Genomic DNA, 12,071 nt, shown 5'->3' with positions numbered 1-12,071 from the left:
TGGGTATTTTAGCTGATCACTACGCCAAGTTATTATTCTTACTCTATTGGCTAGCTCGCGAAACTACTTGAGCAGTGGAGCTACTCCATTTGATTACTAGTTATTTATGTTTCCCGTCTTTAATGCATACTGGTTGAGTTTAGCCTAGGCGGGATTTCTCGACTCAAAAAAAATGGCCATCACAGCTTATGAAAGAGCAGCTTCGAAAGAGACAGATGTAAAGTGTCATCCTTTGACCCCATTTACTGGCTTCAATCCAGGGTAAGAAAAATTTCCTTTCAAGTAAAGGCTTGAAAAAAAGCTTTCATTCAATACTCCAATACTTCTTATTCCTTCCCGCCTGCCCCTTGCCGAGGGGACGTACGTTCTACTTCCTTCTTGGACTCCGAGTGGTTAAGGGTGTTAACCAGCTTATCTCCTTTCAGTCGAGCCTCTCCTAGATTCATTTTAGTAAATAGCAAAACCAATGGAAACCACCTTGATGAGAGATTGCCCATCCAATGTCTTTGTGTATTCTGTAAATAGATACGGTCTTTCCAGACGTTTTTGTTTATGAGGCGCTGTAAAGCCCTCTCCTTTGGCTTGCCTACTGAGGGAAAGGGACTTGCACTCGCTAATGCTGCCTTGAAGCTAAAGAGGGGCGGAGCGAATACAGAGTGAGCGGCCTAAAGAGAGGTTTCACTCTCAGTCCATATTCCGGCTCCGAAAGAACCAAGGTTTCCTTTGCTTTGGTCGAGCTGAGCCGGAGGTAACTGTGGTCGATCTAGCAAGATTGACTCTATTACAAGGTGAATCAGTGGAGCTGGCTCTGCTTGTTGATCATTTGTCTCCTGCTAAGTAGGTGAGTGATCTGGCACAGAAGGCTTTCGGGGGCCTTTAGATCTTGACGCCACACCTCCGTAATAGTTCCTCGCGAGCATAAATGAAGATCAAGATCCCTTATTCGGAAATTGACTTCGCTTTGTATCACAAAGGCCATAATATCTTTATTTCTATACGACCAAAGCCAGCCTGATAGACTACGAAATCCATGTACCATATTTTGTTAATCGTTCTGAAGAGTTTGTGTGAGCCGAGTGGCACATCACTACGGAAAAGAAAGGTGCTCCATCGAGCTCTTTTGAGAGCGCCATGGAAAAACAACTCTATTATTGTACTGTACTGCAATTGATGCGCTTTGCCAGGGTGCGAAATCCCATTCCTTCTTTTAGCAGCAAAGATAGTAGCAGGAACTCCTTCTTTTATTCTCCCTGATGGAGCTCAGTCTATACCGATCCTATATAATAAGACACTTTTGCGATAGAATACAAAGAAAGTTTTCTTTTTCTTACTCTTCCTTTCCGGCTTCTCCCCTTACTGCTACCTCCTATCAGGGTTCATTCCTAACTCTGCACTATACTTTGACAGTAGAGCTTTACTAAAGCTATCTTCTTTTCGAGTAAAGCATAATCTGCTTACCTGCATGCAATCCACTTTGCTGACTCGCTGCTAACACTAGATGCTTAGCTATTAATACTCGCTTTCAATGAGCTTGCTATCAGCTAAGTAAGCTCCCCCTCTCACTACGTTCATGTTCTAGGATTTCTAGATATTCTCACCGTCTGATTCATACGTAAAGAAAGATCTTACTTCTGTTTATTCAGAAGACTCCTCTTTCTTATCGAAGACTCTAGTAGCTGGAACTCATCGGCAGCGACTCTTACCACTGCAACCTAGGCACTTAGACTGTAATGCCCATGGGTTGTTCCCGATCCAACTGGCGGGAGTCGGTTATCCCATGGCCCATTACTCAATCACTCCTCCAGCCCAGGCACTGGAGTTTGTACCTCCCCAGACTCGAACCTAAGATCTCCTGGACATATAGATACTTAGCACAAGTCTGGTAACATTCACTCGCTGGGAAGACATTTCCCTTCCAAAAGAAAGAAATCAGGGCTTAGGCTTTCACCACGAAGGAAAGTATTTATTTAAGACCCTAATACTATTCAATAGAGCAGAATTTTATCATTCCAAAGGAAAGATGAATGGGAAGAGGTCTGCGAAGAGGTTCCACTTCGCATCCTAAAAGAAGCCCTTCCTTATTTCGATGAAAGCAATAGATTCGCAGACGACGTAGACTCTTGCTTTTCCTAGTAAATAGGCGACGTAGCTGGCTGGATTCAAAGATAGATCCCCCTGCCATGATCCGCTGAAAGTGAAGGTCTGTCCGGTTAAAATACCACCCAAAAGATCCCGTTGAAGCATCTTCTTCATAGTCCCTATCATCCCTCTCTCTCACTCTCTCTTCAGCAAAGCAGCTTCAGTCTGCTCTTCTCTCTAGCGAGAGGGAATCTCTCTCTGTCAGGTGATTTCCTCATGAAATAGCTGTGAGGCCAAATCCATATCTCTTGAGGCGTGGCTCTCTTTAACTTTAGTGACTCAAGCCGAAAATTCTTCCAGTTTGAAGCTCGTCAAGTAACTCATGACATACTTCTTTAAGAAGAAAAGGATCTTTCATTCAGAGGAACTTCAAATGTTAGAAGCTAACAAATAAGATAGAGAACGAGAAGATAGACGAAGAATGTTGTTGCGCGAGTTGTTATATTCGCAGTTCGGAAGCATTTTTTTGTAAAATAGATCCCTAGTCTATGATGAAATCTCATGTGATTTCCCTTTGTTTTCTGTTGGAGGCTGATAATATTAGAACAAAAAGAATATGATTCTTGGAAGACGAGCACTCTTTTGTCGAAAGAAGGGATTTCCCTAGCGGACCCACCTCTTATGAGCTAATTTCCATGTTGGTAGAGTCGTTAGAAGACTTCAAGTCAAGAATTGCAGACTGACCTAATTCGCACATAATATAGTAGTAAACATTGTATGATGCAGCAACAAAGGCCACTTGAGAGCTTGAATCGTAAGCGCCATGAAGGTGTTGAAGGCGCTGTTCTTGGTATAGCAGTTTAGCTCGAAGTTCATCAAAGATTAACGATGAATTATTGTTGGTGACCGTCCTGATAAAGGATTCATATTCTTCAAGGAGTCCTGCCAGTGCATAGATCACCATGTCTTTAGAAGAAAGGGGAGAGTTTATGGCTTCTAGGGAATCCGCAATGAACCGAAGATACGTTGGGATCTCTGTTTCAAAGATTTCAATTTTAGTTTGAGATGTAATTCACGAGCAATAGCCTGGTCTAAAAATCTTTTTTACAAGGCTAACCAAATATCACGACAGGTTGTCAGTTCATGAACCTCTTGAAGAATCTCTTTTGTAAGAGTTGCATTGATCCATGATAGGAGGCTTTGGTCTGTCCGAACCCAAGCCGAATATGCAGGTTTTTGTATGGCGTTGCCATTTGTATAACAAATAAACTGAGGAAGACTGGGAAACATTCCGTCGACAAAGCCCAGAAAATCATTTCATATTATAATGTAGGAATTCGGATTTCCAAAGAAGATAATTGGTAGAGTCAAGTTTAAGGGAAACAAGATTGGTTATTTTTGTTGTAACTACCATAGGATTGGGGGTCTCTTCCTGTCCTGAAGAAGCAGCGATGAGAGATTGATGAAAGAGAAGCCATAGTGTTCTCAGCTTGGAATAATACAATCAAAGGCTTCATAGCTTTCCGTTTCTATCTATCTGATGCGAACACGGATGGTCGAGCTCCAAGGAAAGTATACGATCCTTTAGAGTTGCCGGAGGGACCAATTATGAGAGGACGACTGAAGAGGTTCAAGGAAGCATTGCATGGAATTATGAGCAAAGGAGAAGGACTTACAAGAGAGGTGCAGAGTGCGGAAAGCTTCGTGATGCATGGGAGTATGTGTGGGGGCCAAAAGAACATTATGCAAGCATCTTTTGAACAACCGAGGCTACACGGACCCGAGAACGGACCTGTACACGAGGTCTGTGTCCTTTACACTCGATAATGAGAAATCCAGAGCCTACATGAACCCGAGCACGGACCTGTACACGGGGTCCGTGTCCATTACATTCAAGATGGAGAATTACAGAGCCTACACGGACCCCACTCCGGACCTGTACACTGGGTCCGTGTTTTTTACGATTTGACGAGAATTTTTTCCTTCTTTAGAGTTCTAATTTGTTTGGTAACTAGATTTGATATCTTTGGGATAAGTAAACATATTATGGACAAAATATTGGATACAATTCAGATTTTTTCAAGTTTATACAAACTTTTGAGTTTTTCTCTCAAACACTTTTGTAAGGATTTGCTTTGTATTCATCAAAAATCAAACTTATCAAGATTCATTCTTGTGGCGTTTGTCGATTGATTTCATACGGATTGTCAAGGACAAGTTCTTTGAAGGTTCGTCTGATTGTTCAATTGTTTCAGTTGTGAATATTTGTTGCTATGTTTTTATAATTTAGAGGTGAATATCACAAACCCATACTTGATTCAAAAGATCGAGACAACAAACCATCCTTGATCGTTATCGAATTGAGGGCGCCATTCATATTTAATCGTGTTTGATATTCATTCGTACGAGGATTTTTCAATTGCCTCTCACATTCAAAAAAAAATTATATATTCAAATTGCTTGTCTACACAGTTTAAGTGAGTCAATCACATTTGTTGACAAGTTGAACTTTATTGTTTGATATACACAAATACAAAGCTTGAGCACCTTGATGGAACTCTCGAATTTGAGTGAAAATACTTGAGTGCGAGTGAATTTTATTTTTGGTATCTTGTTGGCGTTTGTCGATTGATTTCGTTCTTATGACGTTTGTCGATTGATTTCATCCGAAAATTCACCATTATTTCTTTTTGGTATCTTGTTCTATTTCCTTTAGAGAGTCTTATTCAATTGCCTCTCACAGTCAAAAAAAAATTATATATTCAAATTGCTTGTCTACACAGTTTAAGTGAGTCGATCACATTTGTTAACAAGTTGAACTTGATTGTTTGATATACACAAATTCAAAGCTTGAGCACCTTGAGGGAACTCTCGAATTTGAGTGAAAATACTTGAGTGCGAGTGAATTTTCTTTGGAGTTAACGGTGAGTAAATGTTGTAAGAAAAAAGTATAGAGAGGAGTGACGAGCGTTATTTCTTTGGAGTGACAGGTGAGTATTTGTTGTGAGCAAAAAAAAATAAGAGAGGAGAGACGAGTGAATTTTCTTTCGAGTGACCGTGAGAATTTGGGTGAGGAATATTTTTTTTCTACTAACGTTTTCTTGCAGGTACAAATCTGAAATTAAATGGAGAGGGTGGTAGGAGATAATTCGAACCAAGGTTTGTCTAAGGTTCAAATGGAGGAATTATTCGGTCATTTTAGTAGGATGATGAGGACCGAATTTGAGCCCTTACATGAGAGGTTGGATAAACTTGAAGTTAGTACTAGTGGTAGTAAGTATAAGCCTAAAGATATGGTAGAGGAGGAGAAGAAGAGGAATATGATTTGGGAGGAGACGAGGAGAGCCAAAATGAGAATAGGGGTAGGAATGGAAGAGGTAGAGGATTTGGGAGAGGAAAAAGAGAAGGCGAGCGGGGTATATACCATGATGGGCATGGAAAGATGGTAATATGGGTAGTATTAAGATGAAAATTCCATCATTCTATGGGAAATCTGACTCGGAGGCATAATTAGAATGGGAAAAGAGGGTATAGTTTGTGTTTGAATGTCACCATTACTCCTAACAAAAGAAGGTTAGGTTGGCGGTGGTTGAATTTCTAGACTATGCTCTCATTTGGTGGGATCAACTAGTGACCACTAGGAAGAGGTATAATGAGAGACCCATTGAAACTTGGGATGAGATGAAGAGGGTCATGAGGAAGAGGTTTTTGCCCAATCACTATTACAGGGAANTTGCTTGTCTACACAGTTTAAGTGAGTCGATCACATTTGTTAACAAGTTGAACTTGATTGTTTGATATACACAAATTCAAAGCTTGAGCACCTTGAGGGAACTCTCGAATTTGAGTGAAAATACTTGAGTGCGAGTGAATTTTCTTTGGAGTTAACGGTGAGTAAATGTTGTAAGNCTAGAGTAGGTGCACGGTGAGCCAAGTGTTGACCGAGTGTTCACAATGAAACTCTATGTATAAACAGTCTTTATTTTAATAATATTTGAAATTACTGTTTTGGCAATTCTTTATCTGTATACCCATGCATGTTGCATAGATAAAGTCCTTGAATATACAAATAGTAGAAAGAATATGAGATGCTCATATGATGAGTATCATGAAACTCATATTTTGAATACTGTATATTCTAAACAGTTCCTAGTCGATTCAGCTACCGTTAAGAAGGATATAGGCCGCTCGAGTTCGAGACTAGTATCTGTGATGTGAGTACTATGTTTCATTGGTAGGGGACATTATGATGTCCGAGCTTGCAGATAGGTGCTTCTGGTAGAGTCTACTGAACAACCCTCCATAAAAGACTTTCCAAGTGGTTCTCACTTATCGAGTGGAAACGTCCTAGTTTATGGTTGTACACCATTAGTCCTATGACCCAGGACAACATTGAGACTCTATATGCTAGCATTGCACTTTGACTTGTTTACCGACTCATATGGGGTCATCAGGTGGCAAGGTTGGGTGTTTTGTCGAAACATATAAGAGTCGATGCATTGTAGTCGGGGATTCACCGCTTACCTTCGGGTATGGATATCCTATGTGTATGTAGTGTGAAATATCTGATCAGAGTATGGTGGTAATTAAGAAAGGGGATTCTTAGATTACACAATCGATGCAACTACGACATGACACATAGTATCGATTCTCTGATAGCTCTCGATATACCAATAGTTGTCGAATTAGTCGAGATATATAAGTTGAAGGGACCGTACTGTACGCTAACCATAATAGAATGGTTCTTGCAGGCACTATCATTTGATACCTAGGGAATCATGTAAGCGATGCTGCTAGGAATTTAACATGATTGGTTGGGTACTATCAGACTTGACTTATGACGTTCTTCTTATCAAGGAGTTGGTAATTAAGAATGGAGCAGTTGGGGTATGCTCATATAAGGACATGTTTAGTCCCAAATCACATGGAGATGTGAACCCACGGCTAGTTGTATCAATGAACCATTGAGGGCCACACAAGTATTAGCTTTCAAGATCCCGTTGAGAAGTAAAATAGTTCAATGTGTTGAACGGCTTATAAAGGAGTTTATAAGCGTAAGGAAAATTAGAAGTGTGACTTCTCTGAGAGAAATGTAATTTTTAATTTATGAATGTGTTCTTAAATTAAAAGTTGGCCAAATAAATAATGTATTTTAAAATTGTGATTTTCAAAAACATTATTATAAACTAAATTAAATTAATTCAAGTGTTGAATTAATTAAATACTAGTGGGCCTGGTAGAGTCCAAATAATTAAATTAATTCAAGTGTTGAATTAATTGAATTGCATTGGGCCTTGCAGAGCCCAATTAGAAATAATTATTTAACTAGTGGGCTTGAGTAAATTCAAGTAAGGTTTAATTGAGCTCAAATATGTTTGAGACATTTAAATTAAATTCCATGGGCCTTGAAATTGTTACAAGCCCAAACAAAAAGGCATGCTAGGAAGGTGAAGGGTTGGAGGCACTTTTTAATTAAACATTGCATAGCATGCTCATGCACTTCATCACTTTTTGCACAACCAAGAAAAGTCTCCCCTTCTCTCCTCCCACTCTCACTTGGCCGAAACTTGGTTCTCATTTTTCTTAAAAATTTTGCTTCTTCATTTGATGAAATAAAAAGCAAACTTCTCAAAGAAAATGCCTTACATTTTCTAGTACAAGTGTAAGTTGGATTTAGCTTGTTGGTGGTGGGCTTGATTTTTGAAGAAAGCTGTCCAAGTGCAAGAAGAGCTTGTAGATTTGACATCCTTTCAAGAGCCAAGTTGTTTACAACTTGGTTGGAGCCATAACATCAATCCTTGAGATTGATAGGTAAAAATTTCTAAACACCCTATGTATGACATCTTGGTGTTTTCGTATTTGCCACACATTATGGGATTAGGGTGCTCGGTTTTTGCTCTTGAAAAACAATTTTGAAACTTTCGTTGTGCATATGGGCACCTTAATCGACTCCCTTTCAAGTGGTATCAAGAGCTATGAATACTATTTTGTGTAGCATATACATAATATTATATTGAGGTCGATTTCTAAACGCATGAGATAAATTTTTGCAACAAAAATCGAGGCCGTCGTTGGGCGTTTTTGGGCAGCATGTTGCTGCCCGTTTCGGGCAGCTCGGGATGCCCGTGGGGCTGCCTATTTCGAGCAGCAAGGGCAGCTCGAGGGGCTGCCGGAACAGCCCCTTGTTTTTAATAAAAAAAATTTTGTGTTGGCCGGAATCCGGCGACGGCGATGACGATTAGGGTTTCCAAAAGTGTTTTGGATTATCAAAGTGTCATGGGCCTTGAAGTTGTTGGGCCATTAGATGGCTAACATATTTGTAGTGCCCGAAATCAGTACGCGAAAACCCCATGCATTATTTAAATTGTTAAATCATTCATTTAAATTTAAAATGAGCTTTAGCCATGCATGACTTATTTCAATGCATTATTTTAAATTATTTATGTTTATGTGATGCACGTTAAAATGTTTTTCGAGTTTCATGTTTCAGGGAATTATTCGATGCAGGATCGAGGAGAAGAGACCGGCGACGATTTTTTGGCAATTTTAAAAGATGGTATTTTATTTTAAGTTAGGATGGGGGCATTTTAAATAATTTATTGAGTTTAGCATTTTAAAGCCTAAATTATTCGTTTAATGATTTTAGAAATTTGAAACTTTTAAAGTTAGCATTTGTGTATGTTATTTCAAATTTTAAGATGCTATTATTTTGTGAGGAGTTAGTATTTTAGTTAGTGTTTTATTAACTTTTAAATAGGGGTCAATTTTTAATTAAGCAATATTTTAATCCCCTAATTCATCTAAACTCACGCACACACACACACTCCTCACGTAAAACACACAACACACACATACACTTGTTATTTTCAAATTTTTAAAAGAAAGAAAACATAGGGTTCTCCTTCCCATGAGAAGCCGCCCACTCCTCTGTATATTTCCAGCCAAATTTTCGTGATTTTGTTTCAAGAAAAATCTAGCCACGTTCGTCTCGGATCAACATCGCATCTTTCCCCGGGTCGGTATCGTCGTTTCGGTATTTTTAATTATCAAAAGGCACGTATATTATGTTTCTTTCTGCGTCGATCATGTCATAATATGCGTTGCGATGTATTTTGTATGCAAATCATGTGAATTTTTTATAGAAGTTTGAGCAATTATGTTTAGATCACTTTTAAAACCGTTTTTGGATCTAAAATCACGTTTTGCTGTCTTTTTAAATACTGAGAATTTTCGGTCATGATTTTGAGAAAATGTTCAACACAAAAAGTGTAGAACTTTTTGATACCTTCGATTTGATATAAAATTCAAAACTTTTGGATAAAAATAGAAAGATTTATGGCGTTTTTCGTGGTACTGCTCAAACTGCGTTTTTCCGAAAATTATGATATTGATGCGTTCTTGAAGTTTTATTGTTGCAAGCTTCGTGGGGGACCGGCGAATGATTGTTGCTGCGTATAGGTATGCTTAGTATGTTGTTGGGTTTGTATTTGGATTACCGGTTTATGTCGATAGGCGCTTGAACTCATTAGAAGTCTTAAGAAACGATTGGTGTCAATTTCCGTGCTTAGGATATTGTATTGTGCTAGGATGGGCGTCGTTGTTTCTGGGTGTTTGCACAGGTTATATCAATGTAGTAGCACCTTAGGATGGGTCTCGGGGTGTCGGTTCATGGTCCGTACAATCGAGTCTAGAATGATAAGCATCGCAAGTATTGGATTTTTCGTGGGTTACAAATTACGCAGGTACACGGACCCTGGCACGGAGTCCGTTCCTTCGTTTTCTTCTTGGTGACATTTTGCGAGCCTACACGGACCCCCACACGGACCAGAGCGCGGGGTCCGTGCCTTTGTTTCTTCCGTAATGTCATTTTCCAGAGTCTACACGGACCCAGGCACGGGGTCCGTGTCCTCACTTCTTTTCGAGTAGGCTTTTACAGTACCTACACGGACCCGGACCCGGAGGGGTGGACGGGGTCCGTGTACTCTCATTTTTGGGAATACTATATTGATTGTTTTGCGGTCCTATGTCATGGTTTAGTACGTCGATTAAAAGAGGTCAATTCCCGAGCGAACTAGAACGACGTAAGCTATTTATGCACTTCGGTGGTGAGCACGAATTCCTACGTCTAAGTTATGAAGTTAAGCGTTTGAACTCACGTTAGTATGTGCAGCAGCGACCCCAAACGAGATCCAACGAATCCCTCAATGCCAAGTAAGTAGGTTTGACGTGCAAAGAAAATATTTTCAAGTTTTTGAGGTATGCTAAATGTCTTGTGACTAAATTATGTATGGGGTTGGAAAGCGTTAAATCATGAACGAGGACCAAACCACCCCATTAAAGCATGAACGAGTTTAGATCAGGATTGGAAAGCGTTAAAGAATGAACGGGGACCAATCCACCCGTTAAAGCATGAACTGGGATCTAATGTATGTGGTAGTGGATACGTCCCTGTCAGCCCAATACTGTGGTTTAGTCTAATCAGGCGGTTATGTTATGGGTCACTTGCTTGAAACAAGCCTCTACGCAAAATTATGATAAGTATGCTCATGTATGTAAGATGCAAGTATGTTCACGAAATTTTTTATGATTATGGCACGTCTATGTTATGCTATTATGATCACGCTCAAGTACGATTACGTTATCATGTTAAGACTTACGTTTCCAATATGTACGTTATATTTTAAAGATGCATGTGGTTTTATTACGTATTACTCGTTACTTCCAGTTTATACGTGTTGAGTCTTTAGACTCACTATACTTGATCGATGCAGGTGAGAATGAGTTCGAGGAGACTAGGGGTGGTGATCAAGGAGCTGGCTTGGACTGAGCGGGAGGCTAAACTCGAGGACCGCCATGTTTTAAGTTTTTATGAATGTTCAACATACTCTGATTTCATTTTATGGGTTATGAGATTTTAAACAAATACTTTTGGCAACTTTATTTTGAGAGCTTTTATGCAACTACGTTGGGATGAACAGTTTGTTTCATCGAAGTTTGAGAGTTTATTTCTTATTCAAGAAAATTTTTAGTTTTTCCGCAAATATTAAATAGTTAAAAGTACGGTACGTTACAATATTTGTGAAATTTTAAATAGGCCAAAATTTTTTTTGGTGAAAAATGATTTTTTGGGCCTTTAAGTTTAAATTTACAAAAGTTGTAAATATTTTCTCATGAAATAAATAATCGAAGTTGGACTTAAATTATTAATAGTAAATTGTGATTTACAAGAAATTCGGTTATAAATAAATTAATTAGAAAGTAGACAAAGGTGTTTGTATACTTTGTTAATTTAGTTTATAATCGTGGCGGTTAGTGATTGGATCAAGATATATAATATTGGATCAATTGATTATTGTGATAATTAATTGATGGTGTATGATATGTGATATTATGCATGAAGGATGATCAAAAGCCCAAGCTCAATTTGCTAGGTTTATGCTAGGATATTTTGTGTTGAATGATTGTAATAATTATCAATTTATAAAGTGGGCTTGGTTTATGGCCCGTTCCCACCCATATGAGATGTATCTCTATTTGCCATGGATATTTATTTGTAAATATTAGTATAGTTGAAGATCAAGATTAAAAGATGGTAGTCTTGATGATTATGAAGATCGAAAACATATAAATATTGGAAGCTTATGTAAAATTTTCATTAGCATCACATGCATTTCCCTATGATTGGACCTAGGCCCGTGTTGAGCTCACACGAGCCATTAGTTTTGGGACGATTGATCATCTTTGTTTTGTTTACTGTTTATAATATATGAATGATATGTTATAAATAATGAGTATGTGCGTTATTATTATGATAATAACAAAGTTGCATGAATCTGTCAGACATACGATCAAACATGGCGAGCTTTTAAATAAAATTAATGATGAGACCTTTCAAAATTAAAAACCCTCATTTTGAATAAGATTCAAAATTAATATCAAGCCCGAAAAGGAGAATTATATAGGTTTTTATAATTTCCATGTCTTCCATCGAC

The sequence above is a fragment of the Primulina huaijiensis genome, unplaced genomic scaffold (genome assembly GCF_012295235.1).
Source record: "Primulina huaijiensis isolate GDHJ02 unplaced genomic scaffold, ASM1229523v2 scaffold27961, whole genome shotgun sequence".
In the NCBI taxonomy this organism is placed as follows: domain Eukaryota; kingdom Viridiplantae; phylum Streptophyta; class Magnoliopsida; order Lamiales; family Gesneriaceae; genus Primulina; species Primulina huaijiensis.
This window is presented reverse-complemented; position numbering follows the sequence as displayed.